This window comes from Convolutriloba macropyga, chromosome 14 (genome assembly GCF_964194025.1).
Source record: "Convolutriloba macropyga chromosome 14, txConMacr16.3, whole genome shotgun sequence".
Taxonomy (NCBI): Eukaryota; Metazoa; Xenacoelomorpha; order Acoela; family Convolutidae; genus Convolutriloba; species Convolutriloba macropyga.
Window position 1 is genome coordinate 19,091,948 of NC_134481.1, and position 13,803 is coordinate 19,105,750.

General features: G+C 34.2%; 1 protein-coding gene across 2 annotated transcripts in view; it reads left to right on the forward strand.

Moving 5' to 3' along the window:
* Positions 1–13,803, forward strand: part of LOC142353574 (uncharacterized) — a 59,829-nt gene that overhangs the window by 28,651 nt on the left and 17,375 nt on the right. Inside the window, exon 1 of one of the 2 annotated variants that reach the window (XM_075405851.1) lies at positions 4,834–5,098. The exons of the other annotated variant lie outside the window; for it this stretch is intronic. The gene's annotated coding sequence lies outside the window, so the exon portion shown is untranslated. Of the gene's footprint in view, positions 1–4,833; positions 5,099–13,803 lie in introns of those variants that run through there. 2 annotated transcript variants of the gene reach the window in all.

The following is a 13,803-nucleotide window of genomic DNA, read 5'->3' on the forward strand; positions in this document are numbered from 1 at the left end:
GCATCAACCTGGCGTTAAAAAAGTTAAAAAAGTAAAGGAATAAAAACTCAATTTTTGACAATTTGGCTAAATTTTGCCTTTTTTCAGCAAAGTTTGGAAAGTTGGAAAATAAGGCAATGAAATTAAACCGAAGCTTTTCAACCAATATACATTCGTAAAGAGAATTAAATGGGCAAGAAAATGATATAATATACTTTCAAATACGTCGGGTAACAAAAAAGTTATTAAACTAAACAACTTGGCCCTGATTTCGGTCTCTACATTGCTCTCGACCCTGATTTCGGTCTCTACATTGCTCTCGCATTCTCTTGTTTGGCAATACTTTAAACAGATAATAACATGGTTGTTGAAAACGTGAAATCTAGTTTACCATGATACCAAAAAATTGTATGTTTTGTCTTGATAAAGTGGGAAATTTAGTCAAAGTAACTCAAAATTGTCAAATTTTTGGCCCCTAAATCGCTAATTATTGAAAATTTTGAAATCAAATAAACAAAGTGGAAAAAAGATCTATATATATTCTGAAAGTACACTAACAGGTCAACAAAATGAGCTATTATAGACCTTCTAAATCGTCTTCGTCAAAAAGTTATTAACAGACGTTTTTCATGAAGTTCGACTTTTTCTTCACCTAATTCGACGGTTCTTTAAAATTTTGTGAAGAAATCAAAATATTGGCATTTAGTTCTACACAACCTCATAAAGTACGTTAACACGGCAACAAAAATGAGCAATTATAGACTTTCTAAATCGTCTTCCTCAAAAAGTTATTAACAGACGTTTTTCATGAAGTTCGACATTTTCTTCACCAAATTCGACGGTTCATTAAAATTTTGTGAACAAATCAAAATATTGGCATTTAGTTCTACGCAACCTCATAAAGTACGTTAACACGGCAACAAAATGAGCTATTATAGACTTTCTAAATCGTCTTCCTCAAAAAGTTATTAACAGACGTTTTTCATGAAGTTCGACATTTTCTTCACCAAATTCGACGGTTCATTAAAATTTTGTGAACAAATCAAAATATGAGCATTTACATCTACATAAATTCATTGGATACGTTATCACTGGAACAAAATGGGCTAACAACTGACAGAGACGTTCTAACTCCTCTTCTTCAAAAAGTTATTAACAGACGTTTTTCATGAAGTTCGACTTCTTCTTCACCTTATTCGAAGGTTCTTTAAAATTTTGTGAAGAAATCAAAATATTGGCATTTAGTTCTACACAAACTCATAAAGTATGTTAACACGGCAATAAAATGAGCTATTATAGACTTTCTAAATCGTCTTCCTCAAAAAGTTATTAACAGACGTTTTTCATGAAGTTCGACTTTTTCTTCACCTAATTCGACGGTTCTTTAAAATTTTGTGAACAAATCAAAATATTGGCATTTACTTCTACACAAACTCAAAGAGTACGTTAACACGGCAACAAAATGAGCTATTATAGACTTTCTAAATCGTCCTCTTCAAAAAGTTATTAACAGACGTTTTTCATGAAGTTCGACTTCTTCTTCACCTTTTTCGACGGTTCTTTAAAATTTTGTGAACAAATCAAAATATTGGCATTTAGTTCTACACAAACTCATAAAGTACGTTAACACGGCAACAAAATGAGCTATTATAAGCTTTCTAAATCGTCTTCCTCAAAAAGTTATTAACAGACGTTTTTCATGAAGTTCGACATTTTCTTCACCAAATTCGACGGTTCATATAAATTTTGTGAACAAATCAAAATATGAGCATTTACTTCTACATAAATTCATTGGATACGTTATCACGGGAACAAAATGGGCTAACAACTGACAGAGACGTTCTAACTCGTCTTCTTCAAAAAGTTATTAACAGACGTTTTTCATGAAGTTCGACTATTTCTTCACCTAATTAGACGGTTCATTCAAATTTTGTGAACAAATCAAAATATGGGCAATTACTTCTACACAAACTCATAAAGTACGTTATCGCGGCAACAAAAAAGTCTAACATAGACCTTCTAACTCGTTTTACTAAACAAGTTTTTAACAAACGTTTTTCATGAAGTTCGACTATTTCTTCAGTTAATTATACGGTTCATTAAAATTTTGTGAACAAATCAAAATTTAGGCAATTGCTTGTACACAAATTCATGAAGTACGTTACCAGTGCAACAAAATGGGCTAACATAGATCTTCTAATTCGTCTTTTTCAAAACGTTATTTGAAGACGTTTTTCATGAAGTTCGACATTTTCTCCAACTAATTCGATGATTAATTAATATTTTGTGAACAAATCAACATGTGGGCATTTAATTCTACACAAATTGATTTTGTACGTTATCACGGCAACAAAATGGGCTAAAAGCTAACATAGACTTTCAAACTCGTCTTCTTCAAAAAGTTATTAACACACGTTTTTCATGAATTTCGACTTTTTCTTCACCTAACTCGACGGTTCATTAAAAATTTTTGAACAAATCAAAATATTGGCATTTAGTTCTACACAAACTCATAGAGTACGTTAACACGGCAACAAAATGAGCTATTATAGACTTTCTAAATCGTCTTCCTCAAAAAGTTATTAACAGACGTTTTTCATGAAGTTCGACATTTTCTTCACCAAATTCGACGGTTCATTTAAATTTTGTGAACAAATCAAAATATGAGCATTTACTTCTACATAAAGTCATTGGATACGTTATCACGGGAACAAAATGGGCTAACAACTGACAGAGACGTTCTAACTCGTCTTCTTCAAAAAGTTATTAACAGACGTTTTTCATGAAGTTCGACTATTTCTTCACCTAATTAGACGGTTCATTCAAATTTTGTGAACAATTCAAAATATGGGCAATTACTTCTACACAAACTCAAAAAGTACGTTATCGCGGCAACAAAAAAGTCTAACATAGACCTTCTAACTCGTTTTACTAAACAAGTTTTTAACAAACGTTTTTCATGAAGTTCGACTATTTCTTCAGTTAATTATACGGTTCATTAAAATTTTGTGAACAAATCAAAATTTAGGCAATTGCTTGTACACAAACTCATGAAGGACGTTACCAGTGCAACAAAATGGGCTAACATAGATCTTCTAATTCGTCTTTTTCAAAACGTTATTTGAAGACGTTTTTCATGAAGTTCGACATTTTCTCCAACTAATTCAATGATTAATTAATATTTTGTGAACAAATCAACATGTGGGCATTTAATTCTACACAAATTGATTTTGTACGTTATCACGGCAACAAAATGGGCTAAAAGCTAACATAGACTTTCAAACTCGTCTTCTTCAAAAAGTTATTAACACACGTTTTTCATGAATTTCGACTTTTTCTTCACCTAACTCGACGGTTCATTAAAAATTTTTGAACAAATCAAAATATTGGCATTTACTTCTACACAAACTCATAGAGTACGTTAACACGGCAACAAAATGAGCTATTATAGACTTTCTAAATCGTCTTCCTCAAAAAGTTATTAACAGACGGTTTTCATGAAGTTCGACTTTTTCTTCACCTAATTCGACGGTTCTTTAAAATTTTGTGAACAAATCAAAATATGAGCATTTACTTCTACACAAATTCATTGGGTACGTTATCACGGGAACAAAATGGGCTAACAACTGACAGAGACGTTCTAACTACATGCCATTAACCTGCAAAAGTCTCTTCTACTGCAGAAAGAAGAACAAAAATAAGCCAAACCAAAAAAACTAACAAAAAAAGGCTTCATTGTCATCTGTATCCTCCTGCTGTTCATTCTGGGTTGAAGGCGTAGATCAAGTTTTTATTTTTGCAGCACAAATTTCTGTAATTTTTTTCCGTGCGGAGCCTGGATAAGATTTACACCCGTTGAAAAGAAGGAAATAAGTGGACAAAACAGTGTAATTGTAGTGTATTTCTAAGAGTGTAATTTATTAAAAATAGTGGTGTATTTCTAAGAGTGTAATCACTTCAAAATTACACTTTTCACTCTTTTCCCCACTAAAAATTGAACAAAAGAGTGTAATTTTTAAGAGTGTAAAAAGAGTGGAATGAAGAGTGTAAAGAGTGTAAAAAGAGTGTAATTTTCTAAAAATTACACTCTTACACTCTTTTCCCTGCTATTTAAGAGTGGAAAACGCTTTACACCCTAATCTCGCTTAATAACGGTGTATTAGGGGTGGACACCTCGGCCCGGGATACGAGAGGTATGTTTTCTTGAGCTGAAAGGTGAACCCATACAGAAATTCAATGTTTCTGTACAAGATCTGTCTCTAATATGCGACATTGAGAGTCAAGAAGGGTTAATAATGAAAAGATGTATCCATAATGAACATCGCGATGGTGAAATTCTACCAGAACTGTCGAAAAAAAATTTTATATACAAAAAGGCACTGAATTTGCACCATTGACAAAATGATACAGCGCTAGTTGAGAACCGCCGGGACTAAAGCTTATCCAGTTAGCAAATTCAAAAAATATGACAAAGAAATTACATTTGCAACAATTAGCCGCGGCACTTGTTTAAACTAGCAAATTTTTTGCCCATATCTCGTGAATTACAGCACATTAACAACATTAGAAAGGTAAAATGGTGAAGCCCCCAGGGATCTCAAACACCAAAAGTCCAGCTTATCAGATGAAACAAAAATTTTACTGATGAGAAATTGTATTAGATCTCTCTCAAAGTCAACCACAGTCTTTTTCCAACCAATAACCGACAACGAATATTATCCTTCAGTTTAGAAAGTAAGTCAGATAAGGCCAAACTGCAAGGACGGGAGTAGATCACAAATAAATTGATATCGGCCCATATGTTTTTTGAATTGCTTTTCCAAAACTCTTAAGAAAGCTATTTTTGATGCAATTTACAAATGTTTAATGTGCCATTTCTGTGATAACTTGTGTCGCTTCCACAAAAACCAATCTTTAACATTACAGATACTTCTCTTTATGGACACGGTGCACAAAAATTTTTACAATGTGATACGAAAGATACCACCAAGTTGGCGGTAAAGTGGTTATTAGATGTGTGCTAGATATTTGCCAGAGTTTAGCAGTGCCGTTTCACTTGTTTCAATACCCGGGCTTCTTTCACTACTTTCATCAAGGATTTTCCTGAAAAACTAATGAGGTAAATTTTTTGTCATTCCTGATGATGTGAAATAAAAAATTGAGGAGCATTGTATTACAGAAACCGTGAATCAATATTTGTCACTCTGGAGTAAAGAAAATCAAAAGAGACACTTAATAATACCCATCTCTTAAAATCGAAGGAAGCATAACAGCGCCCGGGCCGAGGCGTACACCCGTATTCCACCGTTATTAAGCGAGAATAAGGGTGTAAAGCCAATTCCACTCTTAATTAGCAGGGATAAGAGTGTAAGAGTGTAATTTTGAGAAAATTACACTTTAATGTACACTCTTTACACTTTTTAGTACACCCTTATTACACTTTTAAAAATACACTATAATTACACTCTTTATTCCACTCTTTATTACACTCTTGAGCGAATTAGGTGAAGCAAATGTAGAACTTAATGAAAATCTTTTGTTAATAGCATTTCGAAAAAGACAAGTTAGAAAGTCTATTTTCGCCCGTTTTTTTGTCCTGATATTTAACTTTCGAAGTTGTGTAGAAATAAAAGCCAATAGTTTGATTTGTATACAGAATTTTTATGAAATCTCCAATTAGGTGAAGAAAATGTCGAACTTCATTAGAAACGTTTAACAACTTTTTGAAAAAGACGAATTGAAAAGTCTATATTAGCCCGTTTTGTTGCACTGATACTGAATTTTTTTCGATTGTGTAGAAATAAAAGCTAATAGTTTGATTTGTATACAGAATTTTTATGTATACTCTATGTTTTCACTCTTTACACTCTTTTCCCCGTTATTTTTGGGGAAAATCCTCGGCCCGGGCGTCTATTGATCACCGTCTGCTAATCGAAATCAATAGCCAGCGCGAACTTGGGTTCCTCGATTCAGCGACACTTTCTTGGATTAAAAACTGCTCAATCAGGTTACAAAAAAATGATATGCACTTTTCATTCTGAAAAGGATTATTTAACAAAAGTGAACGCTTAAGTCGAAGCTAACTACTTAATTAGGTTCGGTTAATTTTTTTCTACTGCTTTTTTCTGCAAGTAAATAAATAATAAAAAACCATATATAAACATTAATCAATTTCCCTAAAAAATTACATTTGATAATATTCTACTGATTGTTTTCTTGCTGAAAATAAAATCACTTTCAGAAGCTCCTACGTTACTAAGGAGTTTTGCGAGAGCCCAAAATCATCGAAGTCATTCAAGGTTTTCCTAAAATGGTTTCCATTTTTGGCAAACCATTATTCCAAAGCCAATATTGGAAGCCATTGTGGTAACTTATCCCTTTTTTCTACGCAATGACAAAGAGACAACTTTTTTCTCAAGATGTTTCTGATAATCTGCATTATTTTAATTTGTTTCGTTGGAGCATTTTGATAAAAACTCAGATAACCATAAAATTTTGCAGAGTTTTTTTGTTTGTCTAAAGTTCTAATGAAAATTGCTTAGTGACTTTGTTGCTATTATTAGAGCAGCTGATGAAATTTTTGTCTGTATTAGCAGATCACTCGGTTTGTCATACTTTTCAAGTAGGAAGCATCCCTTTACAACATTCTGAATCAATCGATAAAGACCTTTCAGGTTTTTTTGCAGATAGTTTTTGAAAGAAAAACATTACCAAAAATAAAAGTGTCAAAGCACAAGTGATTTTAAAAACATATAGCGCGGATTTATGGGAAATTGTTGTCTTTTTAGGTATATAGATATTTTAGCATGAGCCAACGTTTTTTCCGGCTGGTCATCGAAACTACTGAACATCCTGCCAAATTGAATGCCAAGTTATCTGCAACATCTCGTGCTCGGAGGACTTTGCTTTTATAAAATTAGGTCCTAAGTCAGATTTTTTGCTTAAAAAATCTGTTCTTGTTTGTATTAGAATTTTTGCGCAAAATTAATTCGGTTCTTGTTTGTATTCAGAATTGGTTTGTTCATGCCTACACATCCTTCTGTTTTCTGTAAAGTTTCCTTGATTTTTCCATGCAAGCTACTTTTTTTTCCACGACAAACAATACTGTTAATCTGAAAATAAAGTGGCTCTTTTCCATTTGTGCCCCTAGATTAGGGAGGCATTTTAGTTGCACTCCCAGACGCATGTTCTATGTTTTTACATAATGAATTACAATGTAGTGCATGTATTGGCACGTGCTCTTTAACTGGATGTCGCATAAAGTAACAATCGTAGTAACAATTGTTTTCAAGCTTTAAAAATTAACGAAGAAAAAATATGACAAATGGTCTGATCCTCTGTTTTTTTTGTAACTAGAATACTCAATCAAACTTTTCAGGTTAAACCTTTAGATTTCCTATAGAATTTCCAGTTTCTGTTTTGGCCATCTAGCCTGTTCTGGCTCCTCCAGTTTAATGGGTTTACATGATTTGCGCCCACAGGCGCATGTGCTATTTTTTACACTAACATGCTATATAACAACATTTAATTTGTATTTGGGGGGATGTAAAGAACACTGGAGGCCGAAACAGAATAGATCAGTTTTCGAATACATGACTGAGTGACATCTGTACTCAATCTTTGCTGGTGTCTTTTGTTTCCAGTTTTTTTATAGCAAAAACAACATCAATATCAAAAAGGCCAATCACAGTCGGGGCAATTTTTTTAACGCTTCATCATAATTGTCAAAACTTTTTTTGTTTCTGCTGTGGCCAAAAAACCATTTTAAACTGCTGGAAATTTGAAGAGGGCAATTTTAAGAGATGAAAGTTTGGTTATAATTTCTGACAGAGACTCCATTAAAATATTAGCTGTTTCAAAATTACTATTTGGTGAATCAAGGTTGTTATGCCCAACATGTACAATAATATTTTAAATATTGTGAGAACTGTTTTTTTTGTTTTACAAAATTGGATAGATCCTGAGCTTTTGCTGGAAGATAAGAGTCGACGGAGTGCCAAAAAATGGTCAATAATTTGTACTATCCAATCTATCAATTTTTTTGAAAACTGGTGTTACGTAGGCTGATTTAATTTAGTTGGGACAAATTTTTTCTTAATGCAATCATTTAGGGCGAATTCTAGAGGTACTCTGATAGCTAATTTGCATAACTTTATGAGAGTAAATGATACTTCAACATGTCCTGCCATTTTGTTATCCAGAGAGTCAAAGGCTGCATACTGTTATTGCCTAGTCACGGCTTTTAATGTGAAATCATGTATGTGGAGTTTGGGTTTGTCTGGGTATATTCAACCAAAATCTGGAACTCTGATATTCCCTAGGTTATAAGTGGTCTATTTAGACGTTTGTCGATATTTGCTGTATCCCTTGAAACTTCGACCTTTTCTATTCCAATTTCATCAAACTTGACACTTTTTTCACTGAGAAAGATCTTCTACTCAACGAATTTCCTTGTTTTTTCTTGTTGGTATTTCTTTTTAAAAAAATTGATTAAAAAATTGCATTGTCTGCCTGCCTTAGTCTCCTATCAACTAAGTTTCTCACATGATGAAAAACTGTGTACGTCGTTTTGTCATTATTTTTTGCCATGATTGGTACAAGAAATGCTTTAGTTAATTGTATATTGCAACTCTGTGCAATCTTGAAAATTAAATCACGTAATTTAACAGTCGGGATTGGTGTTTTTCAACAGTTTTCATTAAAGTATCGATGAATCAACAAAACAAATGTTTGCCATATTCACTTTCTTACTTTTTTGACACACTGTGCAATGACGAGATCTCTGTTGATCTCGAAACGTGAGAAAAGGTGAAAAATTTTTGTTATTAGCATGGTATAAATCTCTGATTTCAAAGAGAGATTTGATTTGGAAATAACAAGAAATTGTTCTGAATAAAAGCTGTTGTTGTGATAATTTAGGAATTTATCTGATTTTCCGAAGTGAAAGAGTAATCAATTATTGTAACTGTTTAATCAGTACATCTGGTTGCATCCACGAGGTTAACATTTTCGAATCATCAGTTTGACAGAAAAAACATCTAACTTATTCTTTTGCCTTTCTCAGATAAAACAAGTAGCCATTTCCCAGCAAGAGAACTCAGTCATTTATACCTCATGTCCTCGATAATTCGATAGCTCACTGATCAAGACAAAAGTCCCCACGACGTCTTTTCTGGCAATAGGAAACATAAAAAAAAATTTCAAAGATTTGCTCATTCCAGTCTAAATGGAATTGAAAAAATTCTCACTAACCGTTTCGATGCTTGTTTAGTACTGGTGGTATTTTTGTTGGAATAAAAAACTTGGTCCTCCACCTTTCGAAGCCACTGTTTGTCTGACCTATTTTTACCATAGAAAGTGTGTCAAGCTAATAAAAAAAATAGTTCTTTTCCATTTGTGCCCCCCTCAGCTCAGTGGGCGCATTTGATTTGCAACCGCCAGACCCACGTGCCATATTCCTACATAATGAATTACTATGAGTGGCACGTGCTCTGTAAATGGGGTGCGCATAACGTACTGGGGGTGGGCACAAACGGAAAAGATTCAAAACTGTTTTCAAAATTAAAATTATTGTTCAGCCAGGTTTCAGTTACAGCGACAAACGTCTTAATGGGTACTGTTCGCAAAAAGTGTTTGATATTTCGTCGAACTTGATTTCCAGCTGACAATTAATGAGGAAAAATATTGCAGAATTGATGGATCCTCTGTTTTTTTTTGTAACTGGAATACCCAATCAAACTTTCCAGGTGAGGCCCCTTTGATTTCTTACAAGTTTTCGAGGAGCTACTCCGTTTTTGCCCCTCCAACTTATTGGTTTCTTTTTATACACCCCCTATTTTTTCATAGTAACGTACACTATAACAACATAAAATTTGTATTTGAGGGAGTAAAGAACACGGGGGACCGAAACAGAATGAATCCGATTTCAAATACCATGACCAGCTTATATGTGTACACTATCTTGCTGGTATCATTTTCCCAGTATTCTTTTGAAAAAAAAACAAGATCAATATAAAAAACGCCAATCAACTTTGTAGCCACTTTCTCTAACGCTTAATCAAAATTTTCAATGTTTTGTTGTTTCTGCTGCGGCCAGAGAAAACAATCTATATCTGTTGGAATTTTGCAAAGTGCAATTTTTAGAGTTGACAGTTTCTTTATAGTTTACATTAAAATATTAGCTATTTCAAAACCACTATTTCCTGAATCAATTTTGTTATGCCCAACATGTATAATAAGATTTTCAATCCTGTGATAAGCGTTGTTTTGTTTTTGCAATTTTCGATAGGTCATGAACTTTTGCTGAAGGATAAGTGAATTGAAATTTCGTGTATATGCCATCCGAGGAATAGGTCTAAACTTTGGATAAGATATCTTGCTTCGTTGTTGATGCTGTTCGACTTTGTTTTTGTCATTGATTTGTTTCGATGTTTTCTTTTCTATTTCGTTCAATTTGGAGGTTTCTATATAAGTCAAAAATGCCAGAAATCAAAAAATTACAAAAAACTTGTTACAATACGGATTTTAAAACCAGAACTACAAGCAGAAACTTTAACTTTAGAACTACTCCCGCTCAGTCTTTATATTGAAATGCAAGATTTAATTTACCCTATTGCTTTGAAAGAAGGTAAATTTGACTTCGAAGTATCAAATCTAGAATGTGCTAAGAAAGTACTACCCGACAACATAGTCAAGGAGAACTACACATAATCAGAAATCGACTAGTAAGTACTGATGAAATTTTCTTTCAGCGAACAAAAATTCTGTACAACCTAGAGCTTAAAGTGGATACAAAATATGGAAAATGTTTATGTAATAGTACTGTAATAGTACAGTGTTGAAATTTCAACTTGGACATTAAATAGTTTCATATTGGTTATGCTCTAAACAATGACACGACAGTCAGACCCTTGCAAGTGCAGTGTGTGTAAACGGAACATCAAAGACAATGATAAATCGGCAATATCTTGCGAGAAGTGTGAGCTTTGGTTCCATGGTCCATGTGTATCTCTATCAGTTGACGATGTGGACTGGCTTGGAGCAAGGAAAAACTGCAAATGGATTTGTGATACCTGTGATAGTGATCAGCTCTTCCCATCCGAAGCTAAGTTGACAAAGACTTTAGATGAGAATAAAACTGCTGACAAAGTTGCTGTTGCCTTGTCTGCTAAAATCGGTACTGAAATACCAAAATTTATTGAGCTAGCATTGCGTAATCATATCAAGGACAATTTCGAAAAAGTTTTCAACGAGACTGCCATCTTTTCGTGATGCTGTTCTAACGAATAAGAAAATTAAGGGGCACAAAACGGCTAATTGAGCCAATGCAGTTTCTGATTAACGGTCTGCCCGAAAATGCAAATTCTTATAACAAACTTATAGAGTCTGACACGAAGCTTCTTGACGAGGTTATCACTTTTATGGGTCTGAAATCAGACGGAAATATTGTGCAAGCAAGACGCCTTGGAAAATTCAAAAACCCTGCTAACAATGAAAGACGCCTTTATAGACCAATTCTGATTACAACAAACAGTCCACATTTCATGGAAAATTGTTTTGCACGCAGCCATTATCTAAAAGATTTTCGCATTCCAGTGTATATCAAAAACTTTTTGACGCAATCCGATCGAGAATTGGAAAAGAAGATTCTGTCAAAGAGATTTCAGATGATCGGTGAAGGCAAAAGTAAAAAGGATTTTCGAATCAGAAAATTACAACTTTTCTACCAGGGAAACCTGGTGAACTTGAATGAATCGGTAAATTGACTAACAACGAATGCTAATTGTCTACTTGTAAATTGCCAATCTATCAATTGTCTTGAAAAACGATTAAAATTGCTGAAATTAGTGCAGGTGGAAAAAAATAGCTTAATATTCCTTACAGAAACTTGGCTCGATAACCAGATCACAGATTCTGAAATATTTCCTGGTGGATCACACACTGTTATTTCACGCTTAGACAGAAAAAAAGGTGGACATGGCGGAGTTTTAATAGCAGCATCGTCTGCTATGTCCCATCTAATATTTGATTAATCAGAAGACAGTTACCCCTTTTCAGCTGCTTGTGCAGTTGTCCAAATAGAAAAAGCTGTGTTCTTTATTGTAGTGCACAGACCGCCACCGTCTTCGAAATTCTTCTTTAGCAATCATATTTTGATGGAATCGATTTCATTTTATATCATTAATTTTAATACATTCTGCCTTAAACGTGGTTTGAATTCGAATTTCGAGCTCTATGTTGTAGGTGAATTTAACATGCCCAAGGTAGCTTGGGCATGTCTCTCCTCGTCTAGTTCTTCAGATAATGTTTTATTGGATTTTTTCACGGACTTAGGTCTAAATCAAATAATTAATGAGGCTACGCACATTCGTGGGAACTGCCTAGATCTCATTTTCACTTCTCTAGAGTCAATTCCAATCCATCTTCCAAAACAGCCTTTCTCAGATCACTTTCCAATAATTTTCCAAGTTCCACTCATCAATAATTACAGAAGTATACGCATCTCTACTTACTCGAAATCATCTTTCAGTATTCAAGCGTTTAATCAAGAGCTTTTTTCGCTGTGCGAACTTCTAACTTTCCAAATTAAAGCCTCTGATTTCTATTCATTATGGTACGGTGAGCTGAACAAAGCGTTCTCGGTTTCGATAGCTAAGAAACGCCGAAAGCGTGTATCAGCTCCGTTTTTCTACTCTTCGCAAACCATGCATTTGTTAAATAAAAGCGAGACGATCAAGAGAAGGCTGGAAAAAGATTGGACACTATCGGACTCATTGAAAATGAGGGAAAGTCAGAAAGAGCTTTCAGAGTCAATTGAACTTGACACGAGTCTTCTTATTGAGAAATGTAATTTGACGAGCAGGAATGACTGTTTCAAGCTACTCAGGACTCTCAAAGAGACTAGCGCTTTTCCGCCTGTGATGAATTACGACGGTGTCAGTTTTTCAACTGACGTTAAAAAGGCAAATGCATTCAATGATTTTTTCAGCTCTGTCTATAGTTGTAAAATTCACGAAAATGTTCTAATAGCTTTAGATTCGAGTATTAAATTACAAGATATTACGTTTGCAGTTCTTGAAATTGAAAAAAAATATTGAGCAAATGTGATGACAGTTCTTCCATGGGCTCAGATCAAGTACCATCTTTCTTGCTTCGTGATGGCTGTCAAGTTTTAGCCCCAGCAGTTATGGCATTATTTCAAGTCATTCAAAATTCCTCGCATTCGCCTAAGGAATGGAAAACCTCATATATCACACCACTACACAAAAATGGTTCAACAAGTGACGTTAAAAACTATCGTCCGATCAGCTTGCTTCCAAAACTTTCTATTGTTTTTGAAAAAATGTTGTTCAATTTTTTGTATCCACTAGTTAGGCCGCCAGTCACAAACGCTCAGCACGGTTTTATGAAGAGACGCAGCACAACTACTCAACTTATTTCATATTTTGATGTTCTTTACAACAATCTTGACAAAAATTTTCCTTGTGCTAGCGTCTATTTTGATATCAAAAAGGCTTTTGATTCCGTTCCGCATCATATTTTACTAAGAAAACTGGCAGCATTTGGATTTGACGACGCTTTTCTTCATCTTTTTTCGGATTATCTCGAAGAACGACACCAAATTGTCCGTATAGGATCTTGTTTTTCTAGGTCCTCCGTTGTAACATCTGGTGTCCCACAGGGAAGTGTCCTTGGACCACTTCTGTTTATCTTGTACATGAACGATATTGTTGACCATGTGCAAAACTCCCATGTTTACTTATATGCCGACGACCTAAAGCTGCTATGCGTTGATTGTTTCAAAGGTCTGCAATGTGACATCAA